General features: G+C 41.9%; 1 protein-coding gene and 1 pseudogene across 2 annotated transcripts in view; one reads left to right on the plus strand and one right to left on the minus strand.

Annotated features, from left to right (window-relative positions):
* Positions 1-502: 502 nt before the first annotated feature.
* On the minus strand, positions 503-27,357 carry LOC139369490 (phosphopantothenate--cysteine ligase-like; annotated as a pseudogene).
* Positions 6,617-27,897, plus strand: part of LOC139371321 (forkhead box protein J3-like) — a 146,101-nt gene continuing 124,820 nt past the window's right edge. For both annotated transcript variants that reach the window (XM_071111640.1, XM_071111643.1), the window contains exon 1: positions 6,617-6,808. The gene's annotated coding sequence lies outside the window, so the exon portion shown is untranslated. The remainder of the gene's footprint in view (positions 6,809-27,897) is intronic.

Consider the following 27,897-nt stretch of genomic DNA (forward strand, 5'->3'; position numbering starts at 1 on the left):
CCCTCTTGAGTATTATCCTTTAAACATGTAGAAATTAGTTACACACACAAGTATACAGAAGTAATTATTTATTGTACAGCTTAGCCTTCATGTACAATATTTACTTGTTTCCATACTCATTGTACAAAGCACAATATTAAGAAAACATTTTCACCCAGTACTTCAAATCATGACCTTCATCAGATTATTCTAGTACTTTATATGTTAGAGTATTCCCTTCCCGGTTTAAACCTTTTGTCTAATTTGTACATGCTGCTCGATCCTTTCCGCTAATGGCCAAGAACCAAGGGTTTACACCAAAGAGGAAGAAGACTGACCGCAATCGCAGAGTCAAACAGAGAGAATTTCAGACTAGCCAAGATCCGCATAACGGGACAAGTTTGTAGACAACATTTGAAACTTGAAGTTGCAGTGTATAAAATGTATACAAATCCTATGTATGATAAAGTGTTTTGCAGGCATTACTTACACCTCCTGCAGGCACATCTTTCATCTTTTTGATTAACAACCAGAAATAACTGTTGATTTTCTGAATCATTTAGAAAAATAAACTTAGGTTGAGTTAATTAGACCATAGCCCATTTCAAGCTCCGTTATTTATTAGTTCAGAATATTGAGGCAATTTATCTGGCTAACTCCTTGATCCTGCTTTGTAGTGTGTATGCTGATATGATATACAGTATTTGATAGCAAAATTGACAACTTGTATAATTTAACTAGTGTCAATTATGGATCAAATTGAATTCCAAGTGTATTTTTGAAAAAAACCTACATTAAAATCTTGAATGTATTCCAGGTTCGTGAAGTCTGTTGTGAGGAGACAAGATACAGTGGAGAGCTGTCTGGTATTCGTGCTGGACTTAGTGTCAAACTCAAATAACCAACCACACCGTTCCCACACATTTGCAAGTAAATTACACAATCACTGATAGCTAGCTGTATGGGGTGTCATGCCTTCAAGGAAGACTGTTGCCAGTTCCCTCTGTGGAGTAGATTTGTGATTTGTCCAGCACATAAAATACCAACATACAGTTAAGGTTTAATGTTCCGAGTCTGTTACTTTACTGATGTTCTCTGTCTGTGATATTACTCTGACAAACTGCTATGAGGTTAAGTCAATTCATTGGTTGGCATTATCATTCCACAACCAATATGTTGTAATCTGCCTTGTGACATGAGTATGATACTTAAAGTTAAGGTGATCAAGGATTGTTTTGCTGTGATTATGTAAATATTAGATTTTAAAGGCAGTGTGTACTGAAACCTACATATGCATGCACATGAATGTCTGATCTAGGACGGTGAAAGCCCTGCAAGATAAAATGAAGATCCAAACTAGACAAGCATGAATTAAGATTTCAGAAGAAAGTAGAGATAGTGCCCTGCCCCAGGGACTTGTACGACACGTTACTGTGTTTCATCGGACCACCAAAGCCAGCCCTCCCAGTAAGCAGCACAGTATACTGGAGTGTATTCATTAGTCAGATTCTGTGAGAAGCGATCTTACTCTAGGAAGCAAACATATCAAACAGGGAGGGATGTCCATGAATTTGTCCAGTTGTAACCTGTTTTTGTTGCATAACGTTTTCTGTTTGGAGTGAAGTTTCCATTGCAACTAATGAAAACACCTCTGGGGTCTCAGTCTTGTTGGGTTATGATTTGGCCGTGAGCTCTGGTCAGGTTACTGACAATACTGTCCTCGATCTCCACATCTCTGCTTGCTTCCTCATCCGTAAGTACTAGCTTGGCCTGAGTGTAAGGGGTCACCACCACTACATAACCTCGTCTGGTGTCCAGTACGCTGGCCACCACAGCCTGTTGTCCAGTGCCCGCCGAGCTCTGTCCAGCAGGATGGACGGGTCCATCTCCAGCTTGAAGCAAATGCCTGTGGAGCCCAGTCCACCAGCGGCGACAACATCTTGGGGACCATCTTCATACTGATCTATAGGACAGAAGAGGCTTGGCTTACAGTGGATCAATGAGCATGTGCTTTTGTATTTGATGGCTTTCTTTACTCACCTGAAGTGGTCCATTGGAGGACTGGATTTTGTGCTCTGGCATTTCTGATGCTGGAATGTAAAAATCTGACACTGCTGCAGCCAAATAAAACATGGCCTTGGACCCTGAGAGGGGAGTGAACACCGAGTGCATGTTTAATATACCAGCACATGCATGTACTGTACACCCCGATAAGCCCTGCTACTACTTCTAGTTGAGTGTTAGTACCTACCTATGGGCCTGAGTGCCTGTGCTGCAGCTTTGAGGTGGTGCAGGTACTCAGACAGGGTGCTGAACTCCACAGGCAGAAGAAGCCGTGCCTCTTTTACCGCCTGGTAACGCATCAGGACTTTGCCAATGTTGGGAAGTGCCTGCTGGTTGACCATGACTTGGCTACAGCCAGAACCCTCTATTGTCCAGCAGATTAATCCCAGAGTGAAGGGATATAAGGAGCGGTGTCTGTGCAGGAAGATCACAGCGTAGCCGGACTCTAGTAAGTACTCTGCCGAAGAGGCTCCGTGCTGGCCACGGCTGAAGTTATCCAGGAAGCGGATGGTGCAAGACTCCAGGGGGACCTGAGGTGATCAGCACCATCCTGCTCAGCAAAAGCTGTCATCTACCTTTTGACTTCCTCTACATGGAATGGAAGGGAAAACTCGTCAGACAGCTTCCCATCTACAGTGAGGGTCCAGGGTTCTGCAATGCCTGGTCAAGCCAGGGAGACATAAATCTACAAAACAAAAATGACATTGAAAAAGTATGTAAAACCTACGCATAGTGTGTAATTGTAATTTGTGGGACAAATGTCGGAGTAAGGTGTGGGAGGAGCGGAGACATTGTTTTCAGAGTTACTTTTAAACGTTCTGGTAGGAATAGGATAATTGTGACCCTTAAACTTTTGAGGGGACGAATAGTAGTCACGAGTTGATTATTTGACTGGTTGGCATATGGGATAATTATGTTAGACTCACTTTTGTCTACTAGCTACAACTTCAAACTACACTTTACAGCTGCTAACGTTAGCCATCCAAATTGTGCACTGGAATGCGGTTCACATTCGTTGTTACTAGGATGTTCATTGGCATGGGGAACGCACTTAAGATCATTCGGCTCGTGTTGCAGTTGTCAGTGAATTAGCTTAATATTTCAATGAATCTTATTAATAGAAACATGACTTACTTTTAAAGACACCGAAAGAAAGTCACTGATGATTGAGAAGTAGTGGTCGACTTCCTGATGTTGTCTGGCGTGACGTCTTCTATTATCTATTCCATTGCAATTTAAACAACTCAGAACTATGTCGCCACCTATCGTCGTGGAAGTTGAATTGTCAGAAGACTTTTCCTTACAAATAAATGTTGTTGCTAGCCTATACATTGTGTCAGTTATCACACTTAAACAATTTTGGCAGATATAATAATAACCTATGCAGTGATTGAGCTATCTTTATCTAGATACTGTACCTACAGGGCAAGCAAACGTCCCCCTGTGCCATTAAGGACCTTTTGGCACAGGCCATAGTAAGCCTCAGTAGAAGACCACACCAGTAAGGCAAACATCAGACAAAAGCCTGAGAGACTGCAGAATTACCCCACCACTGCCAGCAATGAAGTGATTGAGGGGGAACAGCTGGAGCTAGGCTTCAACCAGCGACAGGACAAGTGCACTTCCTACAAGTCCACATCTCTTGGCAGAGACTGTACTCCTCTTTCATATAGCACACACAAACCCAGGTGAGAACAGGGGCACAGTTAAATCAAAGGCCTGAGAGAATTGGCATGGGCCCTCAAAAGGTTCAACAGCTGCACCATTGAGAGCTTCTTGACGGGCTACATCACTGTTTGGTATGGCAACTTCTTGGCATCGTAATGCGATACAGAGGGTATTGCGTACAGCCCAGTACATCACTGGGGCCGAGCTCCCTGCCATCCAAGACCTCTATACCAGGCGGTGTCAGAGGAAGGCCAAAAAAATGGTCAAAGACTCCAACCACACAAGTCCTAGAACTTTGTCTCTGCTACCGCACAGCGAGCGGTACCGGAGCACCATGTCTAGGACCAAAAGGCACTTGAACAGCTTTTACTCCCAAGCCATAAGACTGCTGAACAGTTAAGCAAATGGCTACCCAGACTATTTGCATTGACCACTTTTTATTTGGACTGACTCTCTTGTATCAGCTTTATGCACACTCACTGGACTCTACCCACACACTCACACGTACAACACTGACATTCCAACACACACACACACTCTTTACAAACGCTGCCGATACTCTGCTTATGATCTATCCTGATTTTCTAGTCACTTTTACCCCTACCTACATGTACACTACTGTTCAAAAGTTTGCGGTCACTTAAATGTATTTTTTTTTCTTTCTTTGTTCCCCATTAAAATAACATCAAATTGATCATAAATACAGTGTAGATATTGTTAATGTTGTAAATTACTATTGTAGCTGGAAATGGCAATTTTTTAAATGGAATATCTACATAGGCCCATTATTAGCAACTATCACTCCTGTGTTCCAATGGAGTGTTAACAAATCCAAGTTTATCATTTTAAAAGGCTAATTAAAATGTTTTCATTAAATAGTACCCACAAAACAGTCGTCTCAACTTCAACAGTGAAGAGGCGACTCCGGGATGCCGGCCTTCTAGGCAGAGTTGCAAAGACAAAGCCATATCTCAGACTGGCCAATAAAAATAAAAGATTAAGATGGCCGAAAGAACACAGACACTGGACAGAGGAACTCTGCCTAGAAGGCCAGCATCCTGAAGTCACCTCTTCACTGTTGACATTGAGACTGGTGTTTTGCGGGTACTATTTCATGAAGCTGCCAGTTGAGGACTTGTGAGGTGTCTGTTTCTCAAACTAGACACTCAAATGTACTTGTCCTCTTGCTCAGTTGTGCACCGGGGCCTCCCACTCCTCTTTCTATTCTTGTTAGAGCCAGTTTGCACTGTTCTGTGAAGGGAGTAGTACACAGCTTTGTACAAGATATCCAGTTTCTTGGCAATGACTCTCATGGAATAGCCTTCATTTCTCAGAACAAGAATACACTGATGAGTTTCAGAAGAAAGTTATTTGTTTCTGGCCATTTTGAGCTTGCACTCGAATCCACAAATGCTGATGCTCCAGATACTCAACTAGTCTAAAGAAGGACAGTTTTATTGCTTCTTTAATCAGAACAACTTATTGCTTCTTTAATCAGAACAACAGGTTTCAGCTGTGCTAACATAATTGCAAAATTGTTTTCTAATGATCAATTAGCCTTGATCAACTTTGATTAGCTAACACAACGTGCCATTGGAAGACAGGAGTGATGGTTGCTGATAATGGGCCTCTGTACGCCTATGTAGATATTCCATAGAAAATCTGCCGTTTCCAGTTACAATAGTCATTTACGACATTAACAATGTCTACACTGTTTTTCTGATCAATTTGATGTTATTTTAAAGAACAAAATATGTGCTTTTCTTTAATAAACAAGGACATTTCTAAGTGACTCTAAACTTTTGAACGGTAGTGTAGGTCCAAGAGGCTTCTAAACAGCTTCTACCCCCAAGCCAAACTTTTTAATGATAGTGTACATAATACCTAAATTACCTCAAATACCTCCTACCACTGCGTATTGACAAGGTACCGGTACTCCTTGTGTGTATAGTCTCATTATTGTTATTTTGTGTTACTATTCCCTTTTCATTTTTTTGCACATTTTTCTTACTTAACACTACATTGTTGGGAAAGGGCTTGTAAGTAAGCATCGTAAAGTCTTCACCTGTTGTATTCGGCGCATGTGACAAATAAAATGTTATTTGATTTAGTCTGATTACATACAAAGAGTCTACACATTAACCTGAAGTGATACAAATGGCAACTGCACAATAACACAGTGACCATCTACTGTATTGATAGCGTGGTATCTATGTCTCCGTATTTGGCTATGGCTACATTCAACACGCAATGTAATTGTAGATCATTTGCTTATTCCCATCACATATTTGTGATGGGAAATATGATTGGCAACCTGTTTGCAGCTCAAGTGAAGCATTTTCAATGAGTACCCACTGGAGGCTCTGTTTTCCAACCGAAAACTGTATGAGGAAGCTGAAACACTGTATATACTGTACTAATAGTGATCAGACATTTTTGATTCCAGCAAAGTATGAATTAACCAAAAATGTCAATATGTCTTATAACATGAACATTACTAAGATAGTGCTCCGTGTAGAAGACTAGATGCTGCTAACAACAGTATAATCTGAAGTCAAGGATAGTAGTCAAATTAATCATTTTTTGCAATTAACTACTACTCCTGTAGTAAGATTATTAATAGCTAAAAACACATTAATTTTATTTTTTATTTTTTTGTTATAATGATTCTGAGTAAATATGTGTTTTAATACTATTATTGTTTTCGTTTTATTAAGTAGTTGTAGCAGAGGCAGAGGGAGAGAGACGGCAGGGAGGGGACTAGTTTTTGTGGCTGTGTACATCGTAGAGTGCAGTAATACAGCCAGTGCAGTTTGCAATCTGCATCGTTCTTGAATTGTGTTGGAAGTAGTTCCGGGTATTTTTGTGTTGCAAACGACAGAGTCCCGGATGTTGGTTGTCGAGAGAAAGGGAAAAGGCGGAGAAGCCGAAGAGGGACGCCACGGGCACATCAGTGAGGGCACAACGGGTCTAATCTAGGACAAACGCCAAGAGAATAGGCACCTGAGGGACTTCCTTGTTGAAGATCAGTTGGAAGAGGAGTGGGCAGTTACTTCAACACTTCCCTGGACAAAGGCAACGACCACATATACCCAGGGTAAGTGAGCTGTAAGAACATGGGAATGGAAGTTGAACTGAGGCCCGTGAAATGGACGACTTTCATGGGGAAGTGAGCTGCACTGAAGTTCTGGGGATTGAGTTCAGAAATCAGGGCCTCTTGTCAGTTATCTTTTTGCTGGGACGGAGCCTATGGGGGCATCATTAGTAACGATCCAGGTAGCTCGTTGCCAATTAACTAACATGATAGCATGGTTAATCATTTTAGCTACGTTAGTTAGCTATAACTCTCTAACTTGACAGCTAGCTATCTAGCGAACGTTAGCTTACGAGCACCATTGATAACTGAGCAACTTTGACAGCTAGCATTCGTCTTCCATATCGTCAATTAGCCAGTTAGCTAGCTACCAAGTCATGTTGTAAAGAGAACCGAACCTCTTTTTACATGGTGTGTTGCTAGCTATAATGTTAGCCAGCTGTTTATCCTTGCTACTGTAACGTTAAGTGGCAAACGTTAGCTAATTTGGGAATTTTCAGGTTAGTCCAAACTGTCACACGCTCTGTCGTTAGCTTGACTGGTTGGTCAACTTGGTCCCTCACACCTCATTAGCTGTTAGAATGCGGTTCGTAGTCTGTGGGATTCCCCCATATAACGATGGAAGCTAGTATAAAACAATCCAATTGGATGTCTAATAAAAAAACGAATGCATTGGCAAATTGTCACTGGCAAGTTTGGCTACTAAGAACCACGAAAGCACTTGAGGGCAAGGCTGTGTTGATTCAGGTTCTAGTATTTTATTTGCACAATTTTGGTAACTTAATCCCACAAAAAGAGATCAGGTCTGGCTTGTCTTAATCACCCATTCTTGAAATAGCAGCTACAGTGCTGTCTTCATGCACATGCAGCCCTGAAACTGCTGTTCAAGTTTTTCTGTTTTCAATAATGACTTGAGTAATTTATTTTATTTCACCTTATAACCAGGTAGGCCAGTTGAGAACAAGCTCTCATTTACAACTGCGACCGTGCCAAGATAAAGCAAAGCAGTGTGACAAAAACAACAGAGTTACACATAAACAAATGTATAGTCAATAACACAATAGAAAAATCTATGTACAGTGTGTCCAAATGTAGAAGAGTAGGGAGGTAGGCAATAAATAGGCCATAGTGGTGAAATAATAAAAGATGTAGCATTAACACTGGAGTGATAGATGTGCAGATATACAGGGGTGCAAGAGGATAAATAACAGAATGGGGGTGAGGTGTGCTATTTACAGATTGGCTGTGTACATGTACAGTGATCGATTGGTAAGCTGCTCTGACAGCTGATGCTTAAAGTTAGTGAGGGAGATATATGTTTTTTTTGCACTTTCCAGTCAGTGGCAGCAGAGAACTGGAAGGAGAGGTGGCCAAAGAGGTGTTGGCTTTGGGGATGACCAGTGAAATATGCCTGCTGGAGCATGTGCTGTAGGTGGGTGTTGCTATGGTGACCAGTGAGCTGAGATAAGACAGGGGTTTACCTCGCAAAGACTTATAGATGATCTGGAACCAGTGGGTTTGGTGATGAATATGTAGTGAGGGCCAGCCAACAAGAGCATACAGGTCACAGTGGTGGGTAGTATAAGGGGCTTTGGTGACAAAACAGATGGCACTGTGATAGACTACATCCAGTTTCCTGAGTACAGTGTTGGAGGCTATTTTGTAAATGACATCGCTGTAGTCAAGGATCAGTAGTATAGTCAGTTTTACGAGGGTATGTTTGGCAGCATGAGTGAAATAGGAAGCCAATTCTAGATTTAATTTTGGATTGGAGATGCTTAATGTGAGTCTGGAGGGAGAGTTTACAGTCTAGCCAGACACCTAGGTATTTGTAGTTGTCCACTTATTCTAAGTCAGAACCGTCCAGAGTAGTGATGCTAGTCGGGCGGGCGGTTGTGGTTGTTGAAGAGCATGCATTTTGAAGCAGTTTGAGGCCAAGGATGGATTGTTCTATGTAATTGAAGCTCGTTTGGAGGTTTGTTAAGTGTCCAAAGATGGGCCAGATGTATACAGAATGTTGTCGTCTGCGTAGAGGTGGATCAGAGAATCACCAGCAGCAACGACGTGTGTGTGTGTGTGTGTGTGTGTGTGTGTGTTTAAGAGAAAAGTCGGCCCAAGAATTGAACCCTGTGGCACCCCCATAGGGACTGCCAGAGGTCCGGACCACAGGCACTCCGATTTGACACACTGAACTCTATCTGAGAAGTAGTTGGTGAACCAGACGAGGCAGTCATTAGAGAAACCAAGGCTGTTGAGTCTGCCGATAAGAATGCAGTGATTGACAGAGTCAAAAGCCTTGGCCAGGTCGATGAAGACGGCTGCACAGTACTGTCTTTTATCGGTGGCGGTTATGATATCGTTTAGGACCTTGAGCATGGCTGAGGTGCATCCATGGCCAGCTCGGAAACCAGATTGCATAGTGGGGGAGGTGGGGCTTGGGAAAGTTGCTGCAGGAGGTGCTGAACTGTTGGTAGGAGTAGCCAGGTGGAAAATGCTTATTGAAATTGTTGTAGATTTATCGGTGGTGACAGTGTTTCCTAGCCTCAGTGCAGTGGGCAGCTGGGAGGAGGTGCTTTTATTCTCCATGGACTTTAGTGTCCCAAAACATTTTTGCAAAGTTCTGTTTGAAAAAGCTAGCCTTGGCTTTCCTAACTGACTGAGTATATTGGTTCTTGACTTCCCTAATAAGTTGCATAGCGCTGGCTATTCAATGCTAATGCGGAACGCCATAGGCTGTTTTTGTGCTGTTCAAGGGCAGTCAAGTCTGGGGTGAACCAAGGGCTATGTCTGTTCTTCGTTCTACATTTTTTGAATAGGGCATGCTTATTTAAGATGGCGAGGAAAGCACTTTTAAAGAGCAACCAGGCATCCTTTACTGACAGAATGAGGTCAAAATCCTTCCAGGATACCCGGGCCAGGTCGATTAGAAAGGCCTGCTCGCTGAAATGTTTTAGGCAGCGTTTGACAGTGATGAGTGGTGGTCGTTTGAATGCAGTCCCATTACGCATGCAGTCAGTGATTGCTGATTTCCTGGTTGTAGACGGCAGAGGTGTATTTAGAGGGTGACTTGGTCAGGATGATATCTAAGAGGGTGCCCATGGTTACGGATTGTACCTGGTAGGTTCCTTAATAATTTGAGTGAGATTGAGGGCATATAGCTTATTTGTAGGACGGCCGGGGTTTTAAGCATATCCCAGTTTAGGTCACCTAACGGTACGAACTCTGAAGATAGATGAGGGGCAATCAATTCAAATATGGTGTCCAGGGCACAGCTGGGGGCTGAAGGGGCTCTATAACAAGCGGCAAAGGTGAGAGACTTGTTTCTGGAAAGGTGAGTTTTTAAACGTAGAAGCGTGAATTGAACGTGAATTGTTTGGGCACAGACATGGAAAGTATGACAACTCTGAAGGCTACATCTGCAGTAGATTGCAACTCCGCCCCTTTTTGACAGTTCTTTCTTTTTGGAAGATGTTATAGTTAGGGATGAACATTTCAGGATTGAGTAAGCCTTTGATTCCATTAGACTTTGTTTTTTTTTAAATGGGTATTTTAGTCAGTGTCCAATTCCCCGAAGTACAGTTGTTTTGCTGAACAGTAATGGGGAGGGCTTTTCAAATGTGTATGATGAGACGAACATCATGCAACGTGACCTCAATGTTCTCTCTCAATTCAGTAGACTTTATTGACATGGCAAGTTAAATTACTTGCATTGAAAAAATGGTGGGACCAACAGCAATAAGGTATTAATAGTAGTAGTGGAAATGGGATTACCATTTACCATTAATCTGTCTGTCTGTGCGCTCTCTCAATTAAATTGATGTGGGCTTTATTTGTATGGGAAACATATGTTTACATTGCCAAAACAAGTGAAATGAACAAAAGTGAGGAACAAAAAACATGACAATGTACAGATGACAATGTACAGTGAACATTGTAATCGTAAAGGAGTGTTTCTCAATATGCACACTGCTGTGCACCACACACTCATGCTCCGAGTGCATTCTTCAACCACGTTCTCTTGAGGACGAGAGTGTGGAGAACACGTAAAGCAATACATTTGAGATGCACTCGTACTCCCCCTACTGTGTTACCTCACGCTTCACCTCCCCATTTACCGACCCTTCTTCCAGCCAGGACAATGGCAACAACAGACAAAACAACATGTGGATAGCTAACTAACAATTATTTGTGGCTATCTTGCTAGCTAACAGTACTAGTAGCTATCCAGTTAGCCCTATTGACTTATGGGCTTGCTATCCACAGTACGCAGGCAGGTAAACATTACAAAATTAACACAACATGTATTTATTAATGTATCAAGATAAAATATTGTAGTAAGGTAACAACATATGAGATGTGAATAGGCAACATTTCATTCTGAAGTTAGTGTATTTTCTCTAGCTTCAGCTCAAATGTCCGACACTGATTTCAAGAAATGTTGCATAATTTTTTTCTTACATGGGTGCGTCATTTCTTTACATACTTTCCACTGAGGCTTGCATCAATGCATGAATCAAAATATGTACAAACGGAGTATGCATTCGAGAAATGCCCTCCATGCTCTGTTTCGCGTACTTTGGTTTAGACTCGTACTCAGACCCTACCTTAATCCAATTTGCATGCTCGGAGCACAGTAGTAAGCATTTTTGAGAACCACCCATTGTTTCAAAAGGATAAAGACATTTCAAATATTATATTATCAGCTATGTGTTCGTAACAATGTGTAAATAGTTATTGTATGAAGATAAGTAAACTGATCTATTGGTTGTATTTAGCATAGGGCTGACCCCATTTAGTCCACTGGTTGATTGTTTGGTTGATAGGCTGTTGGTCGACCAAGATTTTTATTCGTGCAGTTTAAAATAGATTTAAAAAAAAAAATATGGCACGAGACATGTCTGATTCACGCCTGTCTGAGTGGACTAATCCATTGTGGAGATCGTGGGGGTGGCACACTAGTATCACCAGTAGTACATTTACTGTTAATTACCACTTCTCTCATTGCGATGGTTTGGTTACTGTAATTTCTGTTAATGCATTCAATTTATTATTATTCGTCTAATTGATGCCGTTGTAGGAGTGGACACGTTGTTTGCAGAGAGCACAACCTAGGCTACGCTGGTTTTGGTATGTTTTATTCCATTTACCAGTTGTCAATTAATTGTCTTTTGTTTGGAGCGCCCCTGTCAATTTTGAGTAAGGACACGGACCTGATTACGCATGTAAAAGTAGGGCAAGTGTAGACCTATAAGTGTGCCCATTTGGGGATCTGATGCTATAACTCAACATCACTGTGGAGCTTCTCAAGTAATGTTTTTCTTGGTCTATTTTTAAATCCATGGAGAATGACAATAGTTTCTCAACGTAGCTTAATTTAAAAATCTTTCCCGCTCTCTCTTTTTGATTACACCTCGGCATGAAAGGGGAAAAAAAGTAATGCTCTGATCCAGTGGAAACTTCTTAAAGTGGGCCTGCCTGATTACTTAGCCGTTGTGCAAAATGGCCTGTCTGTCCAGAGCTCATTGGCACTGGAAATATTTTATACAATGTTTCAAGTTCCCAGCAGACAGGCCTTGTGTAGCCAGGATATTTTCTACCTGCAGGCTGCAATGTTTTTATTTGTTGGCTTTACGTAGGCAGTTTTTTCATATTGGCATTTTTTTATTTATTTAACCTGTTTTATCTTTAACCTTTGCAATAGCAATACGTTTTTATATTTGTATTTTCATTTAGAATTTTGATTAACCACCTGACACTGATTCTGAGATATGAAGACTTTACTATAAATTAAATTAAACTGTTCCACAAAAATGTGCATGTGAAAATCATAACTGGCACGCAGATCAGTAGAACTGGTCTGATAACTTGGCACTCCAAGTGGAAAAGGTTGCTGACCGGTGCTGTAGCCTATTACCGGCAACTTCAGGAGCATAACACAGGATCTGCAAAGGCCAGCAGCAGTGGGGAGTCAGGATTTTTAATTTTTTTTTCTTCTGGTTAGGCTATATTGATCTCTGGCTCCCTCTTTAGAAATGTCTTCATTTTAGATCAGTGCTTAAAGCATCATAAGCTCAGTAGCCTACATGTTGTTGATTTTATTCAAACATTGGGTGTGTCAATATATGGAAAATTATCAGTTTCAAAATTTTGACCAATTGATTGGTCGAAATAACAGATTACTCTCGGGCGACCAAGGTTTTGTTTTGTTGTCAGGACAGCCCTAATTGACAGTCTTGTTTGTGCTCCACTGGTTGCTCTGTTTTCTTGGTAACTGATCACAAATCTTGCTGCTTTGATTGCACATTTATGTATTTTGTCTAACGGTGATAAATGTATATTTGTTTTGTAATGTGATTTGGTGGAAATATGTTTCTAATATGGTCATACCTTTCGGCAGGAGGTAAAATTCAGCTCAATTTTCACCTTATTTTGTGGGCTCATTCACCCCCCCCCCCCCCCCACGGTAATTGTATGGTGGCTGTCAGAGAGCCTATCTTCTCCCTACTATAGAAACATGTTCTTTATTGGTCCCGATTTCTCTTTCGGAACAATATTATACTATCCTTTCCGTAATCCTTACATGCTGTCCACAGTTTGAGTCTTGAGTACAGGAATGGGTCTGCTTTTAGGATGTTACGTAATATGTTTTCATAGTGATGGTAAGTGGCTTAATCTGCTTTTAGGATATTTATTAGATGGTGTCATCCACAATTTACCATTTAGGTGCACACAACATGCATATAGAATTTTTAAATGTGAATTTCTTACTTGATGTGCTTTGATAGAAATGCATGAATGGTGAATGAGTTGTTTCTGGATGACTGGATAGTAGAGGGAGAGAGAGTGCAGCAGTATTGTTGCGGCTGTGAGCACTGAACCGTTCTCTGAGCATTGTGAAATTAGCCCAATAGTCAGTGCATCAAAGACTTCACCGTTATAATATTGAAGATTTTCATATCCCTTATCTATTCAAATTTCTTGACCATGGACCATTTTGAACAGTATTGGCTACAATGTTTGTATTTGCACGAAATTAGACCACTCTTAGATGCCCTGTGTAATTCAATTTATCCACTTGTCATTTTAAGGATATCACCTTTGAGTACAATATTGTAGGCCTGATCTTTTTATTTATATATGCATTTAGCAAGACACCCCCAATAAAGGAGTGGTTCTGCAGGTGGTGACCACTTCTCAGTTCCTATGCTTCCTAGCTGATGTTTTGGTCACTTTTGAATGCTGGCGGTGCTTTCACTCTAGTGGTAGCATGAGACGGAGTCGACAACCCACACACGTGGCTCAGGTAGTGCAGCTCATCCAGGATGGAACATCAATGCGAGCTGTGGCAAGAAGGTTTGCTGTGGCTGTCAGCGTAGTGTCCAGTGCATGGAGGCGCTACCAGGAGACAGGCCAGTACATCAGGAGACGTGGAGGAGGCCGTAGGAGGGCAACAACCCAGCAGCAGGACCGCTACCTCCGCCTTTGTGCAAGGAGGAGCAGGAGGAGCGTTCTGCTGCCTGCAACGTCCTCCAGCATGACCGGTTTGGCGGTGGGTCAGTCATGGTGTGGGTTGGCATTTCTTTGGGGGGCCGCACAGCCCTCCATGTGCTTGCCAGAGGTAGCCTGACTGCCATTATGTACCGAGACGAGGTCCTCAGACCCCTTGTGAGACCATATGCTGGTGCGGTTGGCCCTGTGTTCCTCCTAATGCAAGACAATGCTAGACCTCATGTGGCTGGAGTTTGTCAGCAGTTCCTGCAAGAGGAAGGCATTTATGCTATGACTGGCCCGCCCGTTCCCCAAACCTGAATCCAATTGAGCACATCTGGGACATCATGTCTCGCTCCATCCACCAACGCCACGTTTCACCACAGACTGTCCAGGAGTTGGTGGATGCTTTAGTCCAGGTCTGGGAGGAGATCCCTCAGGAGACCATCCGCCACCTCATCAGGAGCATGCCCAGGCGTTGTAGGGAGGTCATACAGGCACGTGGAGACCACACACACTACTGAGCCTCATTTTGACTTGTTTTAAGGACATTACATCAAAGTTGTATCAGCCTGTAGTGTGTTTTTCCACTTTAATTTTGTGTGACTCCAAATCCAGACCTCCATGGGTTGATAAATTTGATTTCCCTTGATCATTTTTGTGATTTTGTTGTCAGCACATTCAACTATGTAAAGAAAAAAGTATGTAAGAATATTTCATTCATTCAGATCTAGGATGTGTTATTTTAGTGTTCCCTTTATTTTTTTTGAGCAGTGTATATATTTAATAAAATCAAGCAGCGATAAATTGACATAAAGATAGTTCAGGAAGTAGAGACACAGCAGCTGCTTGTTCGGTCTGTCACCATTTCCATCCAAGGATGTTTTAATATCACGTGCACAAGTACAGTGAAATGCCTTTCTTGCAAGCTCTAAACCCAACACCGCCGTAATCAATATCAATTTCGTAATAAAAATAACATAAGGTAGAACAAAAACACAAATAAACAATTATAAATTAGGATGTGCTGCATTTTGAGGTGAGGCACAACTTAATTCGCCTGGAAACCATAAGGAAGCACCATGTTGTTAAATCCACAATGCATAAGCATTCCACAAATTATACCAGAACATTGAAAGGGGTTATTCCACTTAGCACTTTACTGTTGTTGAATGAAAGATTCCATTGGCAGGTTTTCTTGTGATCAGGGATGGGAATATCTATGCAGTGTGCTGATGGTTTAGGATAGTGCTTCAGATGTACACTCACAAGGATCATGCTTGAGGCTGCCTTCTGTCTTTTCAGAGCCCTGTGTGGAAGACCTGCATTTCACCTCAATTTTTTAGATTTTCTTTGTGCAGCGTTGATTGAGGTTTCAGGCGACATTTGTGAAGCGAAGCCATTATCCAGCTGTGCCTAACAGTGCTGCAACAAACCTCTGCTCTGACATTTTTCTGGAATTAAACAAAATAACTTTTTTTGCCGTTTGTGGAGCTTGTTCAGTGGCTTAGGGTATTCATCTTATCTACCTGTAAATACTGTATTTCACAGGTTTTACATTTCATAAAATTGCGATATCCCATTGTTGAATATTGTGGTCTTTAAGATAATGACACCATTTAAAAGAGAGTTGGGTAGTCTCCATATTGACAAAGCTGACCTAAGAGCCGGTCTCTCTCCTTTCACATACCAGCAGCTCATTTGAAATTCAGCTGTGGCCCTGTGCCTAGCCCCGTCTCACTGATAGGCTTTTTAATTTCTCCCCTTGTGGAAGTGATTATTCAAATGGAAGTCCGTGAGATGCAGATATCAGACTGCTGGTGGTAGTTAAGCCCCTGGCTAGGCAGGCTTAACGTACCAGTCTGATGCTGCCTTGGGATCGGACAGACTGAGCCCAACAGGTAGGCTATCCACAGACAAGACCAAGCAGTCAGACAACAAAATATAAGCCATCATAATCCTATATGTCATAGGCTGGGCTATTCTTTTAGTGATGGGTGACTGACAGCAGTACTACTAGTTTAGAGGGCAGTTGATGGTCTTCAATCCACTTGCAATAAGGTGGTGTAGTGTCCTTATTGATTAAACATATTTATATTTATATAACACATGGCCTATGCTTCTATTTTATCCCAGAGTCATGTTTGCCTGAAACTAGCTCATTTTTTTCTCATGCTTTGCAGTTGTTCCTCTACTACAAGACTCTTCTCCCCTGTGGATTTGGTGGGCACAAACATGCTCCTCTGTTACTATGATGGTGATTGTTGAATGGAGGCAGGCTCTCTGAACAAGCTCAGGCCTAACTGACTGAATGGTTTGTTTGAAATCTCTCCCATGTTCTGCTCTAATCCAGTATGAAGTCTGTGCTCCTGGTTTTGATGTTTGTGAGATGGGACTAGCTCAGTCTTCATTAGCATTGCTGTGCATCACTTGAATGCAGGTTAGCTATGAAGCCATTCATGTAATGGAAATGCCTCTCTGATTCAAATTTGAATCTTGTTTGCAGTCATATTGTGTGAGCCCACTCCTCCATGTTAAAGACATCTCTTTATGTGAAAGATCAGAGGGGGATAATTGCACTTAAGTGAACCTAATTTAGTGCTGGCCAGCACAATTACAGTAACTGCAGTTCCAGGCGTTTTTGGGGGGCCTTCAGCAGCTGTCATTTGAACGCTCTGAAGCCTTGATATCAAATGGTGAATAGATTGACATTGGCAGAGCATTATGGGAAACGGCAGTTTCTAGGATGGATTTTAATGAGTTTGTGCAGTTTTTACTCAGCTGTTTTGAATCTAAGGAAAGTCATAATTAAAAATTACAATTTAGAAACGCATTATTTTAGTAATGATTAAAAATACATTATTCTCAAGGTGCTGTAAGGTGAAAGAAAGCCAGCACATTTTTCCTCAGGCGAAACCCCCAGTGCTTGTGGGAGATGTTTTATCATTAATGTTATTCAGGAGCCAAATTTTGAGTTTTGCTCAGCTGGGCGCTTTAATCTATTTTTGCTGTAAATTAATGAATTTTTAAAGAGCCCCTCACTGGATGTGGGAATGCAGCACTGGTTCAGAGTTTTCAAAAGACCTCACGGGATGGAGAGCGAGTTTACTGAAGCACAACACTTTCATTTTTTATTAATCTGGCAATACACTGCCTAACTCTGTCGCTCCCTCTCCCCAATAAACTAGGCTGAATAGAGGCTATATGTCGACTGAACGTATGGTGTAAAATTCGGGCAGAAATTTGTTGTAGACATGGATCAGTAAAATAAATGTGTGTGTGTGTGTGTGGTGGTGGTGGTTTAATGAATCTGCTTGCCCAGAATAATCAAAACATTTTGTTCAGATACACATGAAAATGAAAAAATGTGCCAGGCCTCAAATTTCCCGGCGGCATCGACGGCCATGCTCCTTTGTGTGGCCATAAGGCCCACAAAAAATGAATGCTCGTTGCTTCCTTGGGCTGGATATAATAATGTTAATTTGCGTCTCCCAGCTGCCAATCGCTGTGCTCCATAGCACCTCTCACTTACATGGCTTTGTCAGATATCTAAATTCTTATTTGCCAATACCCGTCATGTGATTTGGTCCTTTTCACAGGGGGATGCAACGGCGTGCGTCCTTGTTGAATTCCGAGGGCACTATGATTACATTTACATTAGTCATTTAGCAGACGCTCTTATCCAGGGAGATTCACAGGAGCAATTAGGGTTAAGGGTTTTACCTTGCTGCCATTGTAAGTGAGAATTAGTTCTTAACTGACTTCCCTAGTTAAATAAAGTTTAAATTAATAGTAGAAGGGGGTGAAAAGTGCCTTGCTCAAGGGCACATCAACAGATTTTTCACAGTTGGCTCGGGGATTCGAACCAACTACCTTTTGGATACTGGCCCAACTCTCTTAACTGCTTGGCTACCTGGCAAAATCTGTCCACATTTAATTTTCCTCAGCCAACAAGTAACGAACAGTAAAATCACTAGCTAATGTCAATCTACTATCTCCCATTAGTAGAAAAGTTTACCCATTCTATTGGTCAGCTTGTTCTGTGCGAGAAATAAATATTCCTGATAGACTCCGGGACAGTTGTGGGGCAATATATCCTAAATTCATACACTGTACGTAAAAAAAAACAACAATAAAATAAACAATTCAAACGCAATGATGCTGATGTAAGAGATTCTAATGTTTTAGAATGTTGAACAATTTCTTCACATTATATGCGTAGCAATGTGCAGCAATAGGCTACACCCGCAAATGTTCCAAAATGCAATTAGTGGGTAAACACCTGTATTCAAAAGCACACCTCTCATGTGAGAGGTTTTATGTGACAGAGATGGGAAATACCCTTTAAATATTTTCGGGATTTTGTCAATGAGGCCCTTTATCTACTTTGCCTGAGTCAGATGAACTAATGAAAACCATTTTGTCTGTCTTATGAAGGAAGTTAGAGGTAGTTTCACGAGCCAATGCTAACTGGCGTTTAGTGCAATGACTAGGTCTGTTAGCATGAAAATGGCTGTCTAGAATGATTTAGTCAGTAATGGCGCAAAAATGATTTATCGTGTATCGCAATATTTATCATATCGTAGTTTCATATTGTAGTTTTTATTTGTTACATGCGCTGAATTCAACAAGTGTAGACTTCACTGTGAAATTCTTACTTACAAGCCCTTAACCAACATTGCAGTTCAAGAAGAAAATATTTACCAGGTAGACTAAAATACAAAGTAATACAATAAGAGGAACAATAACAAGGCTATATAACAGGGGACTCCAGTACTGAGTTAGTGTGCGGTGGTACAGGCTAGTTGAGGTAATCTGTCCATTGTAGGTCTGGGCGAAGCGACTATGCATAGGTAACAAACAACAGCGAGTAGAAGCAGTGTACAAAATGTGTGGGGGTCAATGTAAATTGTCCGGTGGCGATTTTTATGACTTGTTCAGCAGTCTTATGGCTTGGGGATAGAAGCTGTTGAGGAGCCTTTTGGTCCAAGACTTGGCGCTCCGGTACTGCTTGCCGTGCGGTAGCAGAGAAAACAGTCTATGACTTGGGTGACTGGAGTCTCTAATTCTGTGGGCTTTCCTATGACACTGCCTATTATATAGGTCCTGGATGGCAGGAAGCTTGTCCCCAGTGATGCACTGGGCCGTACACACTACCTTCTATAGTGCCTTACGGTCAGATGCCGAGCAGTTGCCATACCAGGCGGTGATGCAACCGGTCAGGATGATCTCGATGGTGCAGCTGTAGAACCTTTTGAGGGTCTGGGGACCCATGCAAATATTTTCAGTGTCTTGAGGGGGAAAAGGTTTTGTCGTGCCCTTTTCATGACTGTCTTGATATGTTTGGACCATGATAGTTCGTTGGTGATGTGGACACCAAGGAACTTGAAACTCTCGACCTGCTAAATATCACACAACCCTAGTACCTTGTGTCCTTGATCTGTGAAAGCCTATTACAGGACCTGCATATTCTTCTTTGCTTTTTTTGTCCTAGGCTCAGTCGAAACAATTTATATGCCTATACGATTTACACTCTTAAGAGACTTCTGTGCTCAGTGCTGGCGAAGGATTTTGCTAAGCTTACACAGCTAATGATAATGGAGCTCTCATCATACTATTTAGTATCCATTTTAATTAGTGGCTAGCTTATGCACTCTCAGCAAAATGCAAATTTCACTACCCAAGTTAAATGGCTTAATAACTTGCTAAAGATGGCCTTTTGAGTTTGATCTTCATCCCAAAACAAAGTTGTAGTCAAGTCTGTTGCTGGGAGCGTTAATAACATTGTTATTCCAATGTCCATCGAGGTGTGTGTGTGTGTACGTGCACTGGAGTTTGTGGGCCTGTCGAGGTTTCCATTAGGGAAATTTGGCACCGGACAACGTGACCGGCATGATTGTTCCCAGACATCCATATTCATTGGGTGTGTAACCCATTAGGGCGTCCACCCACGGTACTCAGAATCACGTTGTTTTGATATATTTTTGTACATTTTACAAATTTTTCTCCCCAATTTTTGTGATATCCAATTGGTAGTTAGTCTTGTCCCATCGCTACAACCTCCGTACCGACTCGGGAGAGGCGACAGTCGGCAGCCATGCAAAGTACGACCCCCACCAGCTGCACTGTTTCTAGACGCACTGCTCACTAAACCCGGAAGCCAGCTGCACCAATGTGTCGGAGGAAACACCGAACAGCTGGCAACCGAAGTCAGCGTGCATGTGCCCGGCCCGCCACAAGGAGTCGCTAGAGCGCAATGGGACAAGGACCTCCCAGCCAGTCAAACTCTCCCCTAACCCGGCTGTCGCTGGGCCATTTGCCGGTTGCGGTCAAAATCATATTTAAATTATTGTAATTCATCTTAACAGAAATTAACCTATAAAGTAGAACAATGTTCTTATCAAAGGTTTTATTGAAAACCAAAACATTGCCATTTGCTATAAATCATGAATGTAATTTAAAAAAGATAACATTTAGCCTTGAAGAACACGTCGCCTACACAGTAATAAAACACAACTTCAAAATTTATTTGCATCATAATTTGCGAACGACCTGTCCTATAGGCTATTTGTATGAAACTTTCTTAAATTAATAAAACACAGCTGTTTTCAAATATAATCTAGGCCTCTCATTTAATTTAACCTTGGCATAAGCATTTTAATTAGGTAAAATGTATAGCAAAACATGGCTACCAACACCATGGGTTCCAGCTTTTGTCAAATTAATGTTGGATTTGACTTTTCGTAGCGGCTTAGGAGAACTTACACAGCAGGTTAGGAGATTTAGGTTAAGGTTAGGAGAAGGGTTAGGGTTAGCTAAAGCTGGATCCCTTCTAGCCATGACTTGGCCAGCTCGCCCCACTTCCCAGTCCAGCTGCGATTCAGCCCCACAGCAGTGGAAAGAGGACAGTCTAGGCGTCCACAAAATGATGATTATTAATTATTTTTTAAATTGATGTTAGTCAATCAAATTCGATATGAAAGTACTGAAATTATGTCAAGGCTGGTTCATTGAGAGAGAGCTTATTCTTCAATGCTCCTGTGAAATGAGAACCGTGCCATGCATTTACAGTTGAAGTTGGAAGTTTACATCCACTTAGGTTGGAGTCATTAAAACTCGTTTTTCAACCGCTCCACAATTTTCTTGTTAACTATAATTTTGGCAGCAGGGTAGCCTAGTGGTTAGAGCGTTGGACTAGTAACCGGAAGGTTGCGAGTTCAAACCCCCGAGCTGACAAGCTGACAAGGTACAAATCTGTCGTTCTGCCCCTGAACAGGCAGTTAACCCACTGTTCCCAGACCGTCATTGAAAATAAGAATTTGTTCTTAACTGACTTGCCTGGCTAAATAAAGGTAAAAAAAAAAAAAAAAAAAAAAAAAAGTCGGTTAGGTCATCTACTTTGTGCAAGACCCAAGTAATTTTTCCAACAATTGTTTACAGACAGATTATTTCACTTATAATTCACTGCATCACAATTCCAGTGGGTCAGAAGTTTACATACACTAAGTTGACTGTAACTTTAAACAGCTTGGAAAATTCCGTAAAATTATGTCATGGCTTTAAAGCGTCTGATGGGCTAATTGACATAATTTGAGTCAATTGGAAGTGTACCTGTGGATGTATTTCAAGGCCTACCTTCAAACTCAGTGCCTCTTTGCTTGACATCATGGGAACATCAAAAGAAATCAGCCAAGACCTCAGAAAAATAATTGTAGACCTCCAAGTCTGGTTCATCCTTGGGAGCAATTTCCAAATGCGGGTACAAAAAAAAAGTATCTATATCCACAGTAAAAACGAAACAAAAATAAAAATGTTTGGCCATAATGACCATAGTTATGTTTGGAGGAAAAAGGGGGAGGCATCCCAACCGTGAAGCACGGGGGTGGCAGCATCATGTTGTGGTGCTTTGCTGCAGGAGAGACTGGTGCACTTCACAAAATAGAATGCATCTTGAAGAAAAAGTATGCATATAATGAAGCAACATCTCAAGACATCAGTCAGGAAGTTAAAGCTTGGTCGCAAATGGGTCTTCCAAATGGACAACGACCCCAAGCATACTTCCAAAGCTGTGGCAAAATGGCTCAAGGACAACAAAGTCAAGGTATTGGAGTGGCCATCACAAAGCCCTGACCTCAATCCTATAGAAAATTTGTGGGCAGAACTGAAAAGTGTGTGCGAGCAAGGAGGCCTACAAACCTGACTCAGTTACACCAGCTCTGTCAGGAGGAATGGGCCAAAATTCACCCAACTTATTGTGGGAAGGCTACCTGAAATGTTTGACCCAAGTTAAACAATTAAAAGGCAATGCTACCAAATACTAATTGAGTGTATGTAAACTTCTGACCCACGGGGAATGTGATGAAAGAAATAAAAGCTGAAATAAATCGTTATCTCACTTAAATAATGTGGTGATTCTAACTGACCTAAGACTGGGAAGGTTTACTAGGATTAAATGTCAGGAATTGTGAAAAACTGAGTATTTGGCTAAGGTGTATGTAAACTTACGACTTCAACTGTTTATAGATCAAAAGTTTGGAGGGTAGTGTACTAATGGTTGACTAATGTATGAAAGCACTTGTTTCCAAAGCTCAAATTATATCCATATTTTTACAGTTCTACTGGATGATAATAAATGTTATGTTTATTGTATTTCGAACTATCGTGTTGTGTGTTATACGTGACTTATTGATAACGGTTTGCTGTTATAGGCAGTTGCTTTCTAGTGATTGCGGCATTGGAACTCTCCGATGTGAATAGTTGGCAACGGTGTTTAGTTTCCAAGTGCTACAGACTAAGCTCAACTGAAATGCACCAATTGCGCATGATACACATCATTACTCTATTTTATCAAGCCATTCCAAATCTTTATAATATACATGACTCAGGCGGCATCTTACCTGACCAACTCTTTTTTTTTATTTTCTTTTTTTTCTCCCGGACAATTTGGCCCGGCAACTATTTATCGTTTTTTAAATTTATGTTTGCCAAAAGATGGTGTTTTTTTTTGGCTAATGGAGAACCTGGTGCCTGTACGTGTGCTTGGGATAATTTTGTGTGTTTATACTGCCAGCCTCTGTTCGGTGAGGAAAAGCAGGCTCAGTTTAATTACATCTTTTGTTCCTGATTTTAATAAAGTCAGGCTAAATGGGTTAGCAGTAGAATGTGGAGACACTACTCACTGTGACTGTTCTCGTTGAACCAGACTAGTCTACATAGTAGCTTGACTCAGCCAGGCCCAGTGTCTTCTCCCTCTGCATATTATCTCTAGCTTGCTCAATGTTAATGCCTTGCACCAGATCAAAAATATTGCCAATTTTAATTTTGGAGCTTTTTCATCAATGTTGTGGACTGTGTGTGAGAGATGTGGTGCAAGGCTCATGCTCTTTATTGATGGCAAAGTTTTGCAGATGGATTATTTGGGACTGGGTGGGGGTTGTGCGTGTGTTAGGCTCTGTCTCAACCCAATGATTTACATATTTATTTTCTCTGTGCCTCAACATTTTCTGCCTGCTCAGCAGAACGAGTTGTCGCCCCGCTATGTTGTCTCTCGAACTCCAATAAATTACTCTTCACGCAGTTCATGTGCACATGAAGGTTTCATCTGTGATTCAGAAAATCCCAGAATGAAGCCAAGGAATATATCAGTGGGGTTTGAGAGGGAACGTTGATCTGTGGAGCTGTAACCGACATCATGAGTGATGACTCTTCCCCCTCCAGTCCCACCCTCCTCGTTCTCTCTCTTGCTCTTTCTCTCTCTGTTCTCTCCCTCCCTACCTCTGTTGATTTCTTTTTCTCGCGGTCTCTCTTGCACTCAGTCACTCTGCTAACCCCATACCACTACATTCACTAGCTGCTCCTCATTTAGCAAACAACACGTCTGTGGAGATTTCTGAAGAATGCATCTTGTTACTAAGATGAGTCATACTTCCTCTGGCCTTTGTGCTTCTCCCTCAGAGTGGATGAATAAGAGGGGAGGGGCAGGATGGCTACGGTGCACTGCAGTGACTGGGTCTGTGCCAATGGCCATAATGTACTTCAGTGTTCGTGTGTCGGCGATTGGGTGTGTGGCGAGGCAGATCGATGGCGCTACAGAATGGTCGACCCCAGGTGGCTGACATGACAGGCAGTGGGTCATCCCCTCGTAAACTGCCTGAAATCCTAGCCCCGCCACCAACCTTGGCAGGGCTACATTAGGTTGGGCTTGGGAGGCAGGCAGGCCGTGGGGCTGGAGAGGAAGGAGCCTGCTGCACCTGGTCCTGTCTGAAGAAATGACTGCCTCAGTCTTTGGAGGAATTTGGTATGGTGTCAACTTTGTCTAATGCAGGAATTAAGAGATTCCTTCATAAAAGCTTGCACTGTGGTATGTTTTGTGCAATAGGCCTATACACACATCTGCCAACCTGGAAGCCTTATTTTCTTTACTACATGGAAATTCTATTAGGCTACTTTTTTTTTTTACAAAATTAAATTTTCTTGTAAGAATGTGAAGTAATTTATGTAGCATATGTCAACTTTTTTTTATAAAATGCTATTATTGTGTAAGTGAATAATTGGAATGACACTGTTGAAAACGTTCAGTGTCGATCATTAGGCCCCAGTCTGTCTTCTCTATAACTGCACTATTTGGTCTCTTGCCAGGATCAGTGACTCACAGGAGACTGAGTGACCTATTTAAGTCTTCTAGGAGTGCCAGAGAGACCTATTTATTTATATATTTGCAGGAGAATACAGTGTGGGTAAATATAAGTCAATTAAAATGTAGTTAAACCCATTTTTGGATCTAAGCACCTAAAGGCTGTTTCAGCATGGTAGTCACCTCAGAGGATTCCCTTCATTATCGCTGAGCCACTGAGGCATTCGGCAAACATTTCAGATGTAATATCTCATTAGCAACAAATTATAAAATGTTATATTTTGGCTCTCGCTCCTGAAGCCAATTCCAGAAATGTCAGCATCTAACTCATTTTAAGCCATAATGGTACACTGTACTTTAGTGATGGGGGAAAATATCTATACAATTCCATATTGGGATATTATAGCTAAATGGCTAATGTTTTTGTTTTGAAAAATGCATCTGGATACAGTATCAGCTTTCTTGTTTGACCTGGAAGCCTATTCCTGGCCTTCTAAGAACATCTGAGGAGTGGCAGCTAGAGGACTACAGCAGTTTTGAGGCAGGTGGTTCGTAGTGAGGACAACTGGCTACTATTCTGAACTTTGTGGTGATCTTTCTGGTGCCTAGTGCTACTGAGGCATCACCCAAGTGGGTGTTATACAGAGTGGAAAATAAAGTCCAGTGGTTTTAAGAGTCAGGCTGGTTCCCAGACTTGCCCCCTCCAAGATCTTCAGCAGACACCATCATCTACCGTCCTCTGATCAGCTTTCTCCGCTCAGGTCTTGAACTGACCCTCTCCATCTTCAGAGGGTGCCACTTCCAAAGACTTGGCCTCTGTTGGTTGACCTGTCATGATATCTTGAATGTTTTTTTTTTTTTGCTCTTGAAGCGCTTTGAGATTACATGAAATGTATTGTAGCTGAACTATAGTGGCTCTGAGCATGAAGGGTAATAGACCTATAGTGCCTATGCCATCTGTCTGCCCCAACCACCCCCCCCATACGTGTGCATAGATGGGACAGATTCTACATGAATTACATTTTTAAAAGATTTGACAAAAGTTTGCATAGTCGTCGTGGTTACCAGTGAAAGAAAGCAGGGGGCAAGATCAAAGCTTATGAGAGCAGTCAGCTATGTGCTGGTTTTGATGGGAAAATGGTGCTGTTTTCCAATGCAGACAGCATCTCGAACTTGAATCGCTAATTGCCGTTGAATGCAGTGTCTTAGCTGCTCTTTTCCCATCTACAAGGCTCTGCTGCTTTGAAATGTCAGTTTTGTTTGAGTCTGCCGCCTTCGTCTTGACACAATCGGCCCGCTCAGCCGACTCCTTGGAAACCCCCCTTCCTGGCCGCCCCAGGGTGTGTTCACTCATTTTATTCAGCTTCCAATATTGTGATGTCTTCACTTTCCTCCTTTCTGGTTTCCCTCTCCTCATTAAGATGCAGGAGGCGGAGCTGCGTTTGGTCTGAAAGCCTGTGTAGGGGGTGGTGGTCTATACAGTAGGGGGTGAGGGAGGGACTGTGTGCATGGAGACTTCAATTACTTAATGTGCTCTGTAAAAACTGGCCACACTCCCGCTATGTTCTGTAGCTCACTGGCCTGATTGCTTCCTTTTTGTGCAAGTCTAGCTACAGAATGTCAAAGTGATGTTCTGACAAAAGTGATTATGATTGAGGATGAAGAAATGAGTAGTGCCTCTTTAGCTAATACTGATTACTACTGGGGGAAGCGGTTCAAGTCCGAGAATCCCCCATAGTGCTCTCTTCACATTATTCCTTCTCAGAAATGACTGGCTTTGAAACCCCCTTGTCTGCCTGATGCCTGTTCTTTGATTAGTGTTGGTTCCTAGCAGTGAGGCTTTATTCATGTGGTTAGTGTTGGTCTATTCATTTTCAGCTCTTGCTGTTTTTCAGGTTTTGAAACCCTACTTACCATTTTGTGCACATTTGTTTACATCCCTGTTAGTGAGCATTTCCCTTTGCCAAGATAATCCATCCAACTGACAGGTGTGGGATATGTAGAAGCTGATTAAACAGCATGATCATTACACAGTTGCACTTTGTGCTGGAGACAATAAAAGTGCAGTTTTGTCACACAATGCCACAGATGTTTTGAAGGAGCGTGCATTTGGTATGCTGACTGCAGGAATGTCCACCAGAGCTGTTGCCAAATAATTGTATGTTCATTTCTCTACCATAAACCACCTCAACGTTATTTTTGAGAATTTGGCAGTACTTCCAACAGGCCTCACAACCTCAGAACACGTGTAACCATGCCAACCCAGGACCTCCACATCCGGCTTCTTCACCTGCAGGATCGTCTGAGACCAGTCACCCGGACAGCTGATGAAACTGAGTTTCTCTGTCTGTAATAGAACCCTTTCGTGGGGAAAAACACATTCTGATTGGCTGCGCTTGACTCCCAAGTGGGTGGGCCTATGCTCAGTCATGTGCATACCATAAATTGGGGCCTAATACATTTATTTTGATTAATTGATTTCCTTATATGAACTGTTACTCAGTAAAATCATTGAAATAGTTAGATATTGCGTTTTATTTTTGTTCAGTATATTTGCCTTTTTATTTCTAAACTCTGGGATAATTCAACTTTGATCCACATTTTTTGGGGGATGCATTCTACTGTAATGCTAACAAATGTAAAAAATTCTCACTGTCTTGAGAGCCAGGAAATGTATTCAGTGGATGTAGTCTACATATAGAAACCATATGATCTGGCACCTCTGAGTGTGTGGCTATTCGCTAGACTAAGTGTTTGAGTCTGAGAGTGGCGTTATCATGGAGAACTGTCAATACTAATTTGAAGCTCCTGGTGTACAGACTCTGTGGGGCAGCAGTCTGCTGCGCTACAGATCCTCTGCTCCTCTCTGACCCAGTGAGTCATGTGAGTCATGCCACATGACAAGCCACTTTCGCCAAGTGAGTCATCCCAAAGAAAGCACCTCATATGGAGGAGGCTGACAGGGAACCAG

This window comes from Oncorhynchus clarkii, chromosome 17, assembly GCF_045791955.1.
Source record: "Oncorhynchus clarkii lewisi isolate Uvic-CL-2024 chromosome 17, UVic_Ocla_1.0, whole genome shotgun sequence".
Lineage (NCBI taxonomy): Eukaryota > Metazoa > Chordata > Actinopteri > Salmoniformes > Salmonidae > Oncorhynchus > Oncorhynchus clarkii.